General features: G+C 40.8%; 1 pseudogene; it reads left to right on the forward strand.

The window, feature by feature from the left end:
• Window positions 1-7930: 7930 nt before the first annotated feature.
• On the forward strand, window positions 7931-8084 carry LOC115869061 (annotated as a pseudogene).
• The last annotated feature ends 9401 nt before the right edge of the window (window positions 8085-17485 follow it).

Here is a 17485-nt window from a genome sequence, read left to right on the forward strand (position 1 = left end):
TGTCACACACACACTCACACACACACAAACCAACACAAAGAATAAGAGGCTCCAACCGTAGAGATTCTTCTGAACAATGAAAGGATGATAAAAGACTGTTTTGAACAATTGTGTGCCAATAACATGAAATGGGCAAGTGTCTTGACAAATATAACTTAGTAAAATTGACATAAGACAAATGAGTAGCACTACATCTATTAAACAATAAACAAATTGATTCTTAAGATAAAACACTCTCCAAAAGACCCGTCAGATGGTTTTAGTACTGAATTCTACCAAACATTCACAGAAGATATACCAGCTTTATGGAAGTTGCTCAGGACACAGAGAGAAATGAAACACTTTCCAACACTGGTTAGGAGACAAGCATAACCCTGATATCAAATCATGACAAAACTATTGCAACACAGAACATTACGAATCAAGGCATGTCGTTGTCATTCTTGTTAGGTGTCATTGAGTTAGTTCCAATGCATAAGGGCCCAACATACAGTAGAACAAAACGCTGTGTAGTCCTCGCAATTCTTAAGTTTGAGCCCAGTGTCAGAGCTACTGTGTCAATCCATCTCATTGAGGGTCTTCCTCTTTTTCATGACCCTCTGCTTTACATGCCCTTTTCCACATACTGCTCTCTTCTGATCACATGTCCAAAGTAGTCTCACCAACCTCACTTCTAAGGAGCATTCTGACAGTACGTCCTCCAAGACAGATTTGCTTGTTCTTCTGAAAGTAGTTCTTCTCAAAGAATATTGAGTGTTACTCTGAAAGAACATTGAAAGTTTTGTGGTACTTCTACATCAACCCCATAATGTAAATGCAACAATTCTTTGTTGGTACCCCTTATTTACTGTCCAGTTTTCACATGTATATGGGACTAATAAAAATACCAGGGATCCCCGGGGCACATGTCATCATGCTCCAGAAGCTGCATCAGTGAGACCCCATACGAGAACTCCACTGGGGGATCTGGACTCTACATCAGACATACTTGTAGCATGAGAACTTAAGACTGAAATACATAGTGTCTGAGGAAGCAGATGACAGCTGTACCAAGAGCACAAGAGCAGTGGACTGCTGGTTGGCAGACAAACAAGGTCTTGCTACATCAATGCTCCGTCTGCTGTATTAAGATTCATATTATTCTGGCAATCCTACGGCAGTCATTCTGTTGTATTTTTCTTATGCTTGTTCACATTAGGGTATATCTCAGAGGTGTTTCACCATTGATGTAAAAGAAAACAAGGGACATTGACCTCATAGGGAAAGCAAAGAGAGCAAGGGTTTGGGGGACAGGATATAGAGGGGTGGGGGAGATAAGAGGGAGATGATGTCAAGGGAAAGCAAAGAGAGCAAGAGTTTGGGGCAGGATATAGAGGGGTGGGGGACATAAGAGGGAGATGATATCAAGGAGTCCAGGAAGGAAAAGTATATATGGAGACTGATAAATGAAGCAATTGTACAATTGTATCTGACGTGATTGAAATATGGAATGATATATGTATTAACTCCTAGGTTACATCAAATTTTTAAAAAAGCAAAAATCCAGGAATGGGTTTGGGGCTTACGTTAAATCCTAGATCCAACTTAAGAAGAATTAGTTCTTACATCATGGCCCTGCTCAATACTCACTCTCAGGAAGGGAACACAGAAGATATGGGCGCTATAGCAAAATGTGACGAAGGATCTAGATGGTGCCCTGCTGTCAGATGAAATAATATCTGGGGTCTTAAAGGCTTGTCTCCAAACAAGCAGTCATCTAAGGGAAATGTGAACTAAGTCTACATAGAAGAAGCACGCCATCATCAGTCACCAAAGGATTGGAATTCAGGTAACCCAAAGTCAAAGGAGGGGTCAGTATCAGAGCCTAAACTGTGAGAATCTGGTGTGCAGAAGGCGATGGATGACAGTGGGAGCCCAAGGTGCATTTGCAGAACTACACAGGAAATAAGCCTCCGGAGAACTCCTCCTATCTAAAACTGAGGGATGAGAGCAAAGTGGTCACTAAACAGAGTGCTTGAGAGAGAGGGGTATGGAAGATCAAAGGCATAAATTGGACCTGAACAGAAGCTGTGTTATATGCTTGTCCACTTTTCGGTATGTGAAACCCAGGATTGAAGACCCTAAAGTGACAGCAAGTAGAATAAAGGGTTCTGGGGGTGGGGTATGGGGGGTGGGAGTAAAAGGGAGACAATGTCAAGGAGTTTATGTAGAAAAATATTGTTTGAAGACTGATTGTGGGAACAATTGTACAATTCTACTTAAAGTGATTAAAATATGGAATGATATATATATTAAATCCTAACTAATATATATGTGTGTCTGTGTGTATATATATTTACAATGAATCAGGTCAGGTGCACCTTAGTACTAAAAGTGACATCTTTGTCTTCAACACTTTAAAGATATGTTTTCCATCAGATATGCCCAATGCAATGCATCCTTTGATTTCTTGACTACTGCTTCCAAGAACATTTGATTGTGGATCCAAGTAAAATTAAATCCTTGATAGTTTCAGTCTTTCCTCTATACAGCCTGATGTTGTCTACTTGTCCAATTGTGAGAATTTTGGTTCTCTTTACATAGAGTTGTAATCCATACTGAAGGCTGAAGAAATTGATCTCTATTAGTAAGTGCTTGAAGTCCTTTTGGCTTTCAGCAAGCAATATTGTTTCATCTGTGAATTGTATGTTGCTAATGAGACTTCCTCTGATCTTAATGCATCTTCTTCTTCAGATAATCCAGCTTGCAGGTCTGTTTGTTCAGCATACAGATTGAATAAGTATGGTGAAAGGATACTACCCCGACACACACCTTTTCTGATTTAATCCATGCACTAGCTCCTTGTTCTTTTCAAAGAAATGCCTCTTAGAATATGTACAGGTTCCGCATAACGCTAATGAAGTATATTGGAACTCTATTCTTCACAATACAGTTTGCTATGATCCGTAGAGTCGAATGCCTTTCTATAAGTAAGTAAACATATTTTTGGTATTCTCTGTTTTCAGTCAAGAGCCACTTGATCTCAGCCAAAATTTTCCCCATTCGATATTTTCTTCTGAATCCAACTTGAATTTCTGGCAGTTCTGAGACCATGTACTATTGCAACTGTTTTTGAATTTTGTTCAGCAAATTGCAGTTGCATATGATATTATTGATATTGTTCAATGATCTTCTCATCCTGCTGAGTCACCTTTCTTTGGAATGGGCATAACTATGGATGTCTTCCATTCAGTTGGCCACGCAGCTGTCTTCCAAATTTCCTGACACAGATGAGTGAGTGCAGTGCTTCATTGGCTAGTTGAAAGATTTCAATCGGCATTCTATCAATTCCTGAAGTCTTCTTTTTCACTAATGCCTTCAATTCGGCTTGGATTTCTTCCTTCGATACCACTGGTTTTTGATCATTTGCAAATTCATCAAAGGGTTGATGTCCAACCAATTTTTAATGGCCTTTGGTAGAAAAGATAACTTTTGTGTGAAATATCAAAAGCTTCCAGAAAGCATAGTTTCATTACCTTGCCCAAACCAGTTGCCATTAAGTGGACTCAGATTTTTCGGATAGCCAGGCCATTCTTCCACGGTGTCTCTGAGTGTACTTGCACTAGCAACATGTGGGCTAGAAGTCAAGCTAAGTAGATGTGGTGAGGGCTTTCTCAGGTATTTGTAGGCAAGAGAACAATTTAGAAGGATAAATCTAGGTGACTTGCAAGTAATTAGAGGTTGTTCTTAGAAATTCCTTTCTCATTTGAGGATCAACCTTTTCTCAAAAGAGAAAGTAAAAGCAGACATCTGTTGTAGCTACAGCTTACCATTCCAGAAGCTTCTCTGAGCAGCTTTCGAAAGAATTTATTTTCTGATCAAGTCTGCTTTCAGCCACATACCACAGCTTTACACAGCCAAATTCAGCCTTGACAGGAGACAGAGTTGGGACTCAGAGAGATGGGGCAAGAGTTAGTTGTTGTAGAAGCCAAGGGAGGAATAAGTTTCCACCCCATCCAAACACAAAGTACATTTGCCTAAATGAAACCTTTTCACTTTGAAAAGCTTTCCACCAGGGTTAGTATTAAAGCGCAGGAAAGAAAAATAACCTGGAGTCCTGGAAGGATTACTACGTGCAAACATGCTTCACCTGCTATGTTACAGGGGAATGGGTGCTTAAATGTGCTAATGTCATTTGCAAAAGTTGTCTCAGCCAAAAAAAGGTATTAGACACTTTAATGGACTACAGGAAAACATGGCTTAGATCTTGGTTGAGTACTGCAACAAATGAAATAGCTGGAGTCGTCAGCTGAAAGGGCTGGGTTCAAAGTTGAAATTGCCAACGTTGATAAGATCACCGTAGAAAGCCTGTTGTTCACTTTAATGGTGAATTCTTGCGGTTAATTACTCATGCCTCTTTATTTTTTTAAGTCAAGTTTATTTTATTTTTTTAAATCATTCTATTGGGGGCTCGTACAACTCTTATCACAATCCATATATCCATGCATTGTGTCAAGCACATTTGTACATATGTTGCTCTGACTATTCTCAAAACATTTGCTGTCTCATACCTCTTGAATAACTAATTTTCTTATTTCAAAATTTGATTTTCAAGATTTACATTATAAATACTTGGCAATGTCACTCATATGTGCATGAGTTATGGGTTTAATTACCTTCCTGGCTTTGGGGACTTGAATGCACTGGAATAAGAAGCAAAATATCCCATAGGCATAGAGCAGCTCTTCCACTTCCAGGCAGGTTATGTCCCAGGTTCCTAAAGATTGTTCTCGGGGCCATTTGCTTCTAACTTCAAAGTTGTACTCTAAAAATGACTACTAATGGCCATTATTGGTGGCATGCAGTGGTGCCCATTCCTTCTGGCATATGGCTTCTTGGAAGTGATGCAATTTGCTAATCAAGCAGTTTAGGTAACATGGCAGAAAGAGGAAAAGCTCGAGATTGTACCGGGCCACATTCTTGCGGTGGCCCAAGTTGTGACCACATCTGTAACCTTAGGCAAATTCCTTCTTCTTATTGGGTCTTCGTTGTTTTTCTGGGTAGATCAAAAAGGGTCTAGCTCCTGTGGTTCACATCCAGTAACTCGGATGTGCATTTGAATGGGAAGCAGGGAAGCGAATGCTCTCACACCCCACCAAGAGGGTTCCTTTCTGATGTGCCACTGACACAAATATAAGAACAAAACAATGACCCAACTGGATTCAGATGTAATTTATGGACAAAAATGGTGTCCTGTAAAGTTTGCATTTTAATGAGTTTGACAGTTATACATACTCACGTGAAACCCTAATGGCTACCAACAAAGATTAGGATATTCCCACCAATCCCCAAAAGATCCCGCATGCCTCTGTGCAGTCTATTCCGTGTTTCATCACTAGTGATTTGTTGGCAGGGGCCCTGGTGGTATAATAGGCTACATGTTAAGCTTCTAACCTCAAGGCCAGCAGTTCAAAACCCCCAGCTTCTCTATGGGAGAAAGATGAGGTGTCCCGCTCCCTTTAAGACAGCCTTGAAACCCTGGAGGGGCAGCTCTACTTGTCCTACGGGATCGCTCTGTGTCAGAATCCAATAGATGGCAGTAAGCTTTTCCTCAGTGTGTGTGGAGTGGGTGATTTTTTTCTCATTTCTAGAATGTTACACACACAAGGGGGCAAAAAAATTCATGGGAAAAAATAGAATTAAAAGATAATGAAATTTCTCTACAAACTTGCTTTTCTAATTTTTCACAGTTGTATTGACATGTGATTCTCATATCATGCAATTCAATGGTTTAAACACATTGAAAAAGAGTTGTGCAATCATCACCACAATCAATTTTAGAATACTGTTTTCCTTCTTGTACTCCTCATTAGCTCCCCATTATTCCACAAACTTTTTGAAGCCCCTACACACACACACACACACACACACACACAGGAAGCCTGGTGGTGTGGTGCTTTACACATTGAGCTGCCAATCACAAGATAATCAATTCAAATCTAGCAGTTTCTCCATGAGAGAAAAATGAGGTTGTTTACTCCCTTAAAGTTTTAGAATTCTGTAAACCCTAGGAGATAGTTAGTTCTATTCTGTTTTATAGGGTCGCTATGAGCTGGAATTGACTAAAGGGCAGTAAACTTTTAATTTTATTTTAAATTAAGATACACACAGATATAAATGATATAGAATCACTCTTGTCTGGACTGCTTCTTGCATGAGCATATTTATTTGGAGATTCCTTTATATTGGAGTAGATATCAGTAGTTCTTTGTCTCATGTGGAGCAGTATGCCATTGTGTGGCTATATCACAATTTCATTTGTCTATTCACCAATTGATGGGCATTTAGTTTTTTTTCTAGATTTTGGTTATGTAAATAATGTTGCTTCTAACATTTGTGTGGACATATATTTTGATTTGAGAAGGTTAAAATTTGTGTCATTGTTATTATATAGTTTCTAATTAAGAATTTATCCAACTCCTGCTAAATTTATTCCTGACTTATTTATGATTTTAGATGCTATAGTAAATGAAATTATTTCAAAACTTTTATTTGTCTAGATGTCTGCGGCGAGTGAGAAATCTATGTATTTGTATATTAAATTTATATCCTACAAGCTTTCTAAATTTACTTACTAATGCTAGTAGTTTTGCTAATGCTATCTGTAAACAGAAACGTTTTAAAATGAAAGGAAGAAAACAAGACCAAGGTGCACCCCAGAAAAGACTCTGAAACTTGCTCTTGAAGAGAGTAGCTGAAGCAATGGAAGGGATGATGAAGTCAAAAAAACTGAACAAAACAAATTCAAAAGGCAGCTTGAGAAGACAAGACAAAGGATTACAATGAAATGTATGCTTTGGACCTGTTCTCAGAAGAGAACAGTCCCTGGGAAAGGCCGTTGTGGTCAAGTACGGGGTCTGCCATAAAGAGGAAGACCGACAATGAGCTGAATTGACACGGTAGCTGCAACCATGGGCGCAAATATAACCATTGTGCAGTTAGTGCTGGACCAGGCAGTGTTCGCTTCTATTTCCACGGGTCACTATGAGTAAAGCCAACTAGCACCTAACAAAAAGCACCTATAAAGCACCTGTCGGTCACTTTGTGCTACTGTGGAGGCTGTGTGCTGTTGCAATACTGGAAACAATCTCATCAGTACTTCAAATACCAGTAGAATTAATCACCCATGATGGACAGGTTTCAGTGGCGCTTCCAGAGTAAAATAGATGAAGTAGAAGACCTTGGCATCATTTTCTGAAAATATTGGCCAGTGAGAACATTTTCCCATATGGTACAAGAAGATGAGTTTCACCAGTTGGAAGGCACTCAAATTATGACTAAAGATTAACTTCCTCCTCAAAGTACAGTGAACCTTAAGGGTGCAGACAGATAAAGCTTCCAGGACCTTCATTTACTGATGTAGCATGACCCAAAATGCAGACAGACAAAAAAAATCATTAATAATTTGAAATGTGTACTGTACAAAGTAAGAATCTAGGCACGTTTAAAGTAATGTAAAATGCCATGGAACACATACAAATTGATATTCTAGGCATTAGTGAGTTGAAATGGACTGCTATTGGCAATTTTTAATTGGACACCCTTGTGACCTACAATGCTGGAAATAACAAATTGGAGAGGAATGACATCACATTCAGCCTCAAAAAGAACATTTCAAGATCTAGCCTCAAGTGCAATGCTGTCAGTGATGGGCTAATATAAAGTTGACTTCAAGGAAAACCAGTTGATACATCTGTTATTAAAATGTATCCACCAACCACTAATACCAAAGATAAAGAAATTGAATATTAAAAGCAACTTCTGCAATCTTTAGTTGATTAAATATGCATGGATAAGTATTACTGATTGTGATGCAAAAGTTGGAAAGAAAAAAGGATTGGTTGTTTTAAAAAATATGGCATTATAGAATTTATATAGAAAAGATCCCAGAATCGCTTCTCGGCTTTTTGGCTAAGATCAAGTCCTCTATTCAAGGACAATATATTAAATGGATTTTTGGAGCAGGGAGATGGAATAGGAGCTTGCTCCGCCCATTCCACGCATCGACCTGGTATTGCAGTGCTTCCAGGAACGGTGCACCCCCTCGGGGGACTAAAAAAAACAAACAAAGAAAATAAAAGATCCCAGAATAGAATTTTGCAGGGCCAACAACTACTTCATTGAAAAGACCCCCTTTCAACAACAGAAACAACACATAGACACCAGAGAGAATAATAGAAATCAAGTTGACTACATCTGTGGACAGAAATGATGGAGAAGCTCAATATCATCAACCAAAACAATGTGTAACAGATCAAATGCTCATATGCAAATTCAAGTTGAAGATGAAAAAAAAGTCCATAAGAGTCAAAGCACAACTTTGAGTACGTCCAATTTAAATTTAGAGATTTTCTCAAGGACAGATTTGAGGCATTGTAAATTAATGGTCAAAGACCAAATGGGTTGTGGGATGACATCAAAGATGTCATAAATGAAGAAAAAGGTCATTTACAAACCAGGAAAGGAAAAAAGACTAAATTGAACGTCTGAGGAGACTCTGAAACTTGCTCTTGAATGTAGACCCGATAAAGCACATGGAAGCACTGACAACGAGCTCAATGGATTTCAAAGGGTTGGGTGATCGGGGAGAAGTAACCCCACGTCAGGAAGGGGTGCTAAACAATCACTGTGGAGAACCTAGGGGGACAGTGGACCAGATTTTATGTTCCTGGGTAGACTCTATGAATATGTTTCTACCCAACCCTAGGTGAACCATGCACCGTGGTGATCATGGAAGCTGACCGTGCAGGCAGCATGGCATAAAGCAGGAGCTACACCAGAAGGACTTAACATAGAGGTCCAGTTGAATGAACTGAGCCCTGATCCGAAGTTGTCTGTACCCTAGGACTGAGAACTGAGGTATTCAGAAGGGAGAAGAAGCAGAAAGTGGCTGCCCGGGACTGTGGAAGTGACAGTCACTGGACCTTGGGGGGAAGCCCTGGCTTGAGGACTGTCCAATGGAAAGGGGCCCAGAACCACCATAGACTTAGTACCTCGATACTCCCTTCATGGTGACGTGACAGGTTTTGATCTGTTAGGTAAGGAACTTCCCATGGAAGAACTGATCCAGGAAATTTTGCCCTGGCCCCAAGCCTCAGACTGAAGGTAAACAGAGACCAACATAAGGGGAGATCAAATTGTATAGGGCAACAACTCATGGGTTGTGGCCCAAGGTGGGTCTGTACTCAGAGACGCCTCATACTGACAATACTGGGAAAATTGATGTCATCAGTGCAATCGTCTTATACACAATGGTGTGCTTTTTTGTATACATGGATTTTTGTTTTCCTACCTTTAGCTTGTTTGTTTCTCTTTGTTTGACTATTTGCTAGTTGGTTTGCTACTGGTGCTAATGTAGTGGGTCATATAGGGGTTCAGTTTTGTCCTAAGATGACCGCCAAAGTAAACCTCAGTCGTGAATATTCCATGGGCAAGCAGGTGGATTCTGATCACCTACTTAACTTTAGCCCCAGTATAAGAATAATAAGATATGATAACATGGCCTGGCTTGATACTTGCCTTCATGAAATGATCACTGAAGATAAGGGTGTTACAACAGTGTGTGGTGAAGAGAGCAGATGGTGCCCAGCTATCAATAGGAGTAGTGGCTGGGGTCTGAAAGGCTTGTATTCAAGCAAGCTATCTAAGCGAGGAGTCAGCTAAGTCCACATGGAAGAAGCACACCAGCTTGTGTGATCCAAAGATGATAAATACAAAATTCAAATATGACGAAGGGAAAAGTATCTGAGTTTAAATTGTGAACACCAAATTTGTGGAAGGCTGTGGAAGATGGAGCCCAAAACTCATCTGCAGACTATTCTAGTCAGATTAAGCCACTGGCAGATCCGCTCCACCTAGCCTCAAGCAAAGATCTAGAACAGCCTTTCGATCAAACACAGATCATTGTAATCCTGATTAAGCTGGATCAAACTTGATGACCTCCCTCTAGAATCAAGCTGAATTTGTTCTAGGTGCAAGGATCTCTTGCTTGATCCTGGCTTTTGGGATACTAATAGAGGTCTTTTCTTTCCTGCTCATTGTGATATTTTAATCTTTATATGGCTAGTGTTTTGTCCTTACCACTTCATTTCATTTTTGTTCTTTATTGTCTTTGTTGGCTTTAACGGTTTAGGAAGCACAGAGGAGTGGATGCATACAGATAATAACTGATGCAAGGATTTGTAAAGGGGGAGGGGAGGGGGTTTCAGGAATAAACAGTGAAAGCGGAGGGGGAGGGAGCACTGGAACTGAATGTGGTTACACAGGTCATTTTAAAGGGGATTTAGTCATGGGGGGCGGGGAAGAGAAAATGTTCTGAAATTGTGGTAATGATTGTATAATTCTTCTTGGTATGATTGAATGATTGAATTGTATGAGATGGATTATGTGCCAATAAAACTGGGGAAAAAAGGCTTCAAAGTGTGGTTCAAGAAGACCAAGTAAAGTATTATCATTAAATGTGCAAATACCTAGGGTGAGAAAATCAATAGGGAATGATATGCTTGGCTTTTCTCAAGCTAAAAGAACTAAAGAAAAAAACTCAAGCCTCAAGTTAATACATTGAAAGATTCTGTGTGAAAAATATTGAATAGTGCAGAAGATTGAACATCTACAGAAGATGGAAATAATAGAGAATCACTGCACCAAAAGAGTTGATTGGTGTTCAACCATCTCCGAACATAGTATATAATCAAATGCCAATGGTATTGTTTTCCTTTTTTTAAAGTACCAATGGTCTTGAAGGAAGAAGTCAAACCTTCACTGAAGGCATTGGCATCTGCCTATGCCACAAAATTTGGAAAATAGCTATGTGGGGAGCTGAATGGAAACGACCCATTGCAAAGAAAGGTGAACCAATAGAATGCAGAACTTATTAAAAATTATTAATATAACATGCACATTAAATTTTTCTGATGGTAACTCCAAGCTGGCTCACAAGGTAACTCACAAGGAGCTGCCAATATTTTAAGAGGATGTCGAGTAAGCGATATGACTGATGATGCCAGATAGATATTGGCTGAAAGCAAAGAATATCCAAACGATATTTACCTTTCTTTGATTCATTGATTATGCCAGGGTATTTGACTGCTTGGAGCACAATAAATTATTAGTAACATTTAGAAGATTGGGAATTCTAGAACACTCCATTGTGCTCATCTGGTACATAGACCAAGATGCAGTCATTTGAGCAGAAAAGGGGGACACTGTGTGGTTTGCGATCAGAAAATGTATGCATCAAGGCTGTGTCCTTTCCCCACACTTATTCAATCTGTGTGCTGAGCAGACAAAACAAGAAGCTGGACCACATGAAGAAGAATGTACAGCATCAGATTTGGAGAAAACTCATCAACAACCTGCAATATGCTGGTGACAATAAAGAGGACTTGAAGTATTTCCCGATGGAGCTCATAGAACATCAGTATGGCCTTCAGTACGAACTATGCCTCGATATAAAGAAAACAGAAATTGTCGCAATTAGACAAGTAACATCATGATGAACAGAGAAAAGCTTAAAGTTATTAGAGGTTTATTTTTACTTGGATTCACAATATCCATGGAAGCAGAAATCAATGCATCAAACAACTTATTCCATTGGGCAAATCTTCACAAGATCTTATTTTAAAAAGTACTTTTATTGGGGGCTCTTACATCTCCTACCACAATCCATACATTCATCCAGTGTGTCAAGCATATTTGCACATATGCTGCCATCATCGTTTTCAAAGCATTCTCTTCCCACTTGAGCCCCTGATATCAGTTCCCCATTTCTTCCCCCACCCTTCCCTCATGAACCTTTGATACGTTATAGATTATTATTTTCATATCTTACATCATCTTCCAATTCTACCTTACAAATTGGATTAGACCCGAACGTGCACACTGCTACAGATAAAAGCCCACAACACCGGTTATCCAGGATAGATAAACCCCTCAGGGCCAACAATACCAGCAGGATTAGGGGAGGGTGGGGAAAGAAAGGAGGAATCGATCACAAGGATCAATCTATAACCCCCTCCCAATGGGATGAACAAGACCTTTTAAAAGTAAAAAACAATTCCCCTTGACAACTCAGTGTGTGGATGCATGCCATGGCATTTCCCATTGCTTTGTATGCAAGCCAAGGTAGACAATGTATAAGAAATACCAGAGGATGGATGCCGGTGAAATATAATATTGGTGAGAAATATCGAATATACCACTGAATGCCATCAGACTGAACAAATGTGTCTTAAACGAAGTACAGACAGAACATTCCTTGGAAACGAGTACTTTGAATATTATATATATCAGAAGAGGCTGTTCCTAGAAAGGCCCTTATATCTGGGAGAGAGTTGGTGTAAAAGAGCACCCCCACTCAGATGGACTGACACAATAGCTACAACAATGGACTTAAACAGTCGCATCGGTCCCCTTCACAATAATGTCCCAAAATATGAACTAAATAGCAATCATTCCTCAAAAAAAAAGTCAACTTTCCCTTCAATTTAAATTAGAACCTTCGGGGCATTTCCAGGTTCACAGTGGGTTGTTTAAACAAATCCTGGAAAGAATCTCTTTAAGTCAGCGGTTCTCAACCTGTGGGTCTCCACCCCTTTGGGGGTCAAATGACCCTTTCACAGGGTTCCCCAGGTTCATCACAGTAGCAAAATGACATTGATGAAGCAGCAACGAAAATAATGTGATGGTTGGGGATCACCACCACATGAGGAACTGTCTGAAAGGGTCACAGCATTAGGCAGGTTGAGAACCACTGCTTTAAGTGGTTCGGCGTGGCTGATAGAGAAATCTCGAGAAGTTAGGTGGCTTCCAGCAGCAGTAATGGAGGCCAAACTGTGGAGTAGCTCGATTTGTGTGTGTGCTTCACGAGAAGGCAATGCCTTTCTGAATGGTCTGAAATGATTCCACTTGGTGTGAAAGAGCAGAGGATGCTTGTAGGTGTGTGGTTTCAAACATTACTTGAAAGCAGAATGGCAGTGTGCATATTCAGTGAAAGTCTCTACATAACTATGTTTCCTGGGTGGCTTCTCAAAAGCCACCATCCCACCTACAGATCTTGCTTTTACACTGGCCCACGCGTGTGCACACACACACAGTAGCAGGAACAATAAACTGTTCCTGACCACGTGATTAATGGAAAGATTTGCAGATAGGCTTCACAGAGTAGGTAGTAGTTACCAGAGTAGCCAGATCAGATAGGAAAAGCCACAGCCAGGAGAGAAACAAACAAACCCTGAAGCTTCTGGTCTTACTGCTATCTCTAGAGAAAGTACCAATATGGAAAGAACTCCAGGCAGTAAATGAGTCAGCTGATAACAGCTGATAAAGCCTGCTCCTGAGCATTTTCTTCTTCTTTGAGTCTTGGGGGGGGGTGGGGAGCCTGGGAGGTGGTACGAGTTGCCCAGGAAAGGGAGCCTCTGAGAAGTCTTGAAGAACAGATTGCCCACGAGAAAAAAAGGCTTGATTTGACATTGCTAGGGGCCCGTGGGCAAGGTAACAGAACTTCCTAGGAGGACTTCAGGGGTCATCTGAAGAGACTGCACTGGCAAAGAGAGCTAGCCACCTGCTTCTAAGAGACCACAGGACCCCCTTCCTCTTGCTTGCCAGATACCAAGTCATTCGACTGAAGTTATCTCCAACTTAGGTAAGACATATTTAACTTTCTAAATCCATTACCACTGGTGCATTTCTTTACTTCCCCATTCATTTGATTTTGGGGGTCCCATTATAAAAGCAACATATGAACATTGCAAGACATTTGGAAAATAGAAGGGAAAAAATGAGGAGGAAAACAATCCCACTGTAAGCATTTACTGTAGACCAACTGTTAAAAATCAATGGCGTTCAGTGAAAGGCAGCGGAAAAGATCCAACCAACATAATCACTAAACCCAAATGGGTCCCACGCACAACCTCGCCGTCCATGATTATTTCCTATTAAGTCTGCTCTGGCAGGCTCTAGAACCATGACGATATAAACATATCTTCTTTACGCAAGCCCTCTCAACAGCTCTCCCTCACTCCTGCCTATTGGCTGGTGCTACATTTGGTTCATAATTTACACCGGAAACAGAAATGGGGGCTCCCTCACTTTCTCACTGCCAAACTCATCTGCAGCCATCTTCTCTTTGTTTTTCCTCCAAGGGGAGGTATTCAGCCACTGTCCCCAAAGCAGTCTTTCCACATGTCTTCAGCTGCCCTCTCAGGTACTGTCTGTGCTCCATCAGTGAGCCCCTGTCACCTAGGTTGCTTTAGTCCGGCTTCTCTTTCCACTGCATCCCTCCAGTAAGTATTTAAACACACTCCAGTCCTCCCCCTTGTGAAAACCGTCACTCGGCTAACTACCCTGGTTTACAACTCGAGTTCACAGCAACTGTTTCTAACCCTCTCCAATCAAGCCTTTCACATTTACTGCCGTGATAACAGTGCCTATGGATGGAGGCCATTCACTACTGGGAAAACCTGTAGTTACTTCTCTATTATCCCCTTACTTGTCATCTCAGAAGAGTCCAATGCAGTTGAGTAAAGAGTAAAAAATGTTGTCCAATATTCTTCTCTCAGCATATATGCCAAGGTGCTTTTTAAAAAATCACGGTAAAACTTCAATTAAATTTGTATTGGAATTTTTCTACAGACTTTTTGAAGCTCCCTCGTGTAAAAGCATGAAAGAGAGCCTGGGATGGGGGCACCTGTTGTTAGTTCAGACCCATCGCTGCCTTATGCATGAGAGAACAAAAGACCACACGGTCCTGCGCCATCTCAGTCATTCCCATGCTGTCAGCCAAGGTGCTAATCCATCTCCTGGAGGGTCTTCCCATTTCTTGGGGCCCCTCGACATTACCGAACATAATGTCCTTCTCCAAGGACTGGTCTCGCTTGCTAAGATGTCCAAAACATGTTCGATAAAGTCTCGCCATCCTTGGCGATAAGGAGCATTCTGGTCATACTTCTTCCAAGACAGATTAATTTGTTTTTTTAACCGTCCATGGAACTTTCAGTATTCTTCTCCAGCACCACCATTGAAAGCATGGATTCCTCATCAGTCTTCCTTATTCCGTGTCCAACTTTCACAGGCATATGAGGCAATGGAAAATACCATGGCTTAGGCTAGACACTAGCATAAGCATTTTTAAAAAAAATCATAAAGTGACAAAGTAGCCCATCTCAAAAAAATTAAAATCTGTCCAAGCTTTCAAAGCACTTTTCCCATCGGTAAGAAATCACCAAATTCTTCCTCCCTCTAATGAAAAGGATGGTCAAAAGCAAAAATTCACCAAGTTGATTCCAACTAGCTCCTATTGCCCTCTTACTTGCAAACAATCATTTCTCTCCCCAGTTTATTTACTCAAGCTCGACACCAGACAAAGATGTCACTGGGATGGAAGCTTCTAAAATGTATAGTGAGTTGACAAGCCAGACCATCATAATTTCATAATTACTGTCCCTTCTGACCAGTCCGCCAGAGGTATCACTGTACTCCCAAGGCCACCCTGGCCTTGACAGCAGTACAAAATTTCTGTTTAGCACATTCCACTTTCTGTTCTCCATGGCTGAAGACTATTTTACTATGATGGTGTCTGATCAATGTAGCCCAATATAGGTATCATGACACCACTTGGAGATGGATGGTTTTGAAGCCTGTATGTCACAAGCCAACACACAAATAAATATCGCTGAACAAATGGAACCTGATCACAGATTCAGAAAGGTGGTACGTGGCAAATAGTGAAGATTGATACCTACCTACCAACCAACAGTGTGGGCCCCAAGAACAGCAGGCAGCCTGAGATATTTGGCATATTTATTGAAGCATTAAAAGAGCCCACAGTCCTTCTAATTAATATACTTACCTCTGGTTACACAGAACGAGTCTATAGTGAGTCTTCTTCTGATTTAGTTAGCTCTTAAATACCATAAACTTCTAAGCAACAACCTATGTTCATACAGGCAATAAATTTGCTGCCATGCTATTAAAGATTGTTTGCGCTTTAAAAATGTCAGTGATATTTGCAGTTCTAAACACTATTCTATGCCATTTCAAAGGTGCAGTTGTTAGTGCCAAACATATTCATGTTTTAAAAGCCTCTTTCCTATAAATGGCTCAGGGTCAAGAGATATGAAAAATCTCTGTTTCATCTTCAGTCTGTTCAGATGCATTTTATAAAAGACTGTCAGGAGGAAAATATGTCCTGGAAGATTTGCCTGCTTTGCAAAATGAAAGGAGGCCTTAGATTTATCTCAATTCCCATTTACAGTTTGTGAAAGACTTTGTCATCTAATCAGTTTCAACACATCAGTAAAATCACTCCATTCAACCTATTTAGCTATACACTGAGGAACACATTGTGGCTCTGATTGATAGATAGTAATCAGGGGGGCGGGGGAAGCCCACTCCCTGAAGCCTGAAGATGCCACACTTTGCATATGCTCAGACACACCATCACGTCCATCACTGCCAAAGGGCTCAAGGGCAAGCAAAGGGGCTCAACAAGTCCACGAATCCAAGGTGGGGAGCAGAAGCCCTACTGCCCAAGTCTATGTATCCGAGAGGTGGTGAATCACTGTAGCCTGGCAGCACATTGTGCTTAATGTATTTCACGAACAAATAAATAAATGATTACTCCGTCAACATCCATGGCTGCCGAGTATCACATTAGACTCAGAAGAGAGAGCCCTGAAGAAGACCAGAAAGACCCTAGTCCCCTCAAGGGTGAACAGTCTCCTGATTGAGACAAACAGTCAACATAACATGTAACCCAAGTGAATGTGGTTCCCCCACCACTGCCCAAGTAGCCTGTGTGAAGAAGCAGCCACACCCCCAAGAAGAGAAGGAAAAAATCTAGAACTATTTCAGGTTTCATCTCTTTGTATATGAAAGTTAAACATAATAATTAAAAAAAAAACACTGAAAGAGAGAAATGGACAGCCCACTGAGCGTACATAACAAGGGACCTTGTCTAGAATAGTGGTTCTTCAATGGACTTCAATCCGCAAGGCCAGCAGGTCCAAACCAGTAGCAACCCCAGGGGAGAAAGGCAGGGATTTCTACTCCCTTAAAGAGTTGCAGTCTTAGAAACTCACAGGGTCAGTTTTACCCTGTCTTATAGTGTCGCCATGAGTAGAGCTGATGTCTGTGAGTATCTGGCCTGTGAGGCCAGGAAAGGTCTACTCCATGAAGTGACATTTAAGTGATGGGCTCAAGGAAGTCTAGGAATCAGCTACATTTAGAGAAGCCACTGACCTAGGTTCTAATAAATCTGCATGTTACTCATCCTGGACTGCCAGATCCTATTGCAGCGGTTTCAGCTATATAATCACAGGCGGGCTCGGGACAGAAGATAGCAGCAATCACTCTATCACTGGAGTAAGAGGCCATCCTGGAGTAAGTAGCCAAATCCTGATTTAAATCTTTAACTTGGAAATCCTTTTCTTCTCCCATTTGACAACTT

This window comes from Echinops telfairi, unplaced genomic scaffold (assembly GCF_000313985.2).
Source record: "Echinops telfairi isolate 266 unplaced genomic scaffold, ASM31398v2 ScPeMD7_20;HRSCAF=75, whole genome shotgun sequence".
Taxonomy (NCBI): Eukaryota; Metazoa; Chordata; class Mammalia; order Afrosoricida; family Tenrecidae; genus Echinops; species Echinops telfairi.